Raw genomic sequence first — 1728 nt, 5'->3', positions numbered from 1 at the left:
GTGTGTGTGTGTGTGTGTGTGTGTGTGTGTGTGTGTGTGTGTGTGTGGTTGTTAAGTATCTGAGGCCGGAACAGATCCCAGGTCTGGGGCCGGTGCTCTTACTCACTGCGCCACCCAGTCACCCCGTCATCACGTTTTAAGAACTAAACTGGGTAGCTTATGTACAAATCACAATCCTGGCTGAGATTTGAAATTTTCAAAAAGTCAAAATAGCTTGTGACTATGAAAAAGTGCATAGTGCACTTCAATCAACCACCTAATTAAGACTTGTAGCTACCCTGCAGGCACTGACCTCCGTGTTATTTTGCCCTTTCCCTTTTGAGGAAATGCCCTTAGGCTATTGACTGCCTCTCAATCCAATGGAAAATAGACCTCTGACATATCTTATTTCTGGCAATAGCCCGGAACTTAATTTGGGGTTTGTAACAGTCCTACAGAAAATTTGACGAACTCTTAAAAGAAAACACAATTAAGACCAAAAATATTGGGTTAAAACCAGCATAGCAAAACATGTCTGCTGCTTTGTGCTTGGTTGGACAAGTCAGCCACGAGAGAAAGGTTGCTTTGATATCCATCCATAGAAACTCTGTGCAGTACCCAGAATACATAGGAGTCAATTCAGGTCTGGGAATCTGCAGTGTATCACCGCTTAGCAATCAGGCTGACGTATTCTAATGAGACCCATGTTGTTTGTAATCAGTCTGGCATTGCTTATTCTGATCTTTATTTCATATGATGCACTTTGAAATGGTTCAGATTGCACCAGATGCTTTAAGAAGCAACATTCTGTTTTATTCCATTACCAATGTTTCCCCCTCCCCACCTCGTCCTTTATCAATTAACATAATTTCAAAATCTACCAGAAGAAGCAATGAGTAGCTAAAAGTTTCAAAGAAACTCTAGGATTTACTTGTCAAAATCAGAAGACACTCCCCATTTTGCTTTCCTTTGTTTTGTTTTGTTTTCTTTTGTTTTTAATGGACCTGGAATAATAAAGAGACATCCGCTTTCAGAATTCACATCAATTTCAGGATTCAGATCCTATAAAGTCATACAACATTTTTCACCTGTGATTTATTGAAACCTTAGGATCTTACCATGGAATGTTGGGTTGGTAATTTCTTATTGCCTGGACATTAGCCTGTGTATTCCATTATACAATTACAATGCCATTTACCAGATAGTTAGGCTTTTTTTTTTTTTTGAAATTTTAATGTGGCTGGAAAATGCACTTCTCCTCACCCCCACCCCAAAATGGCAGAAGAATTCAGACATTTAAGGCAATCAGGAAATATACAGATGCTTTCCACCATCTTGTTTTATGGGTTATAGCTTTGGTTCTGATGAAAGATTTCTTGTGAAAATCTAAACTACTTTGAACAGTAGCATGAATGGTAAATAGCATTTGCTCCCCTCAAACTGATTCCAAAACATTGATTGGCCAGGGAGCTGAAGATAGAACAGTACCTGTTTTTAAGATAGCATATGGTTTCTTCTCTCTCTCTCTCTCTCTCTCTCTCTCTCTCTCTCTCTCTCTCTCTCTCTCTCTCTCTCTCTCTCTCTCTCTCTCTGTTTCTGTCTCTCTGTCTGTCTCTCTCTGTCTCTGTCTGTCTCTGTCTCTCTTTTTTGGTGAGGCAATACAGGTTAAATGACTTGTCCAGGGTCACACAGCTAGTAAATGTCAATGAGGCCTTATTTGAACTCAGGTCCTCCTGACTCTAGGGCCAG

The sequence above is a fragment of the Petaurus breviceps genome, unplaced genomic scaffold (assembly GCF_028583685.1).
Source record: "Petaurus breviceps papuanus isolate PSGF00001 unplaced genomic scaffold, PetGlider_PUasm1.0 688, whole genome shotgun sequence".
Lineage (NCBI taxonomy): Eukaryota > Metazoa > Chordata > Mammalia > Diprotodontia > Petauridae > Petaurus > Petaurus breviceps.
This window is presented reverse-complemented; position numbering follows the sequence as displayed.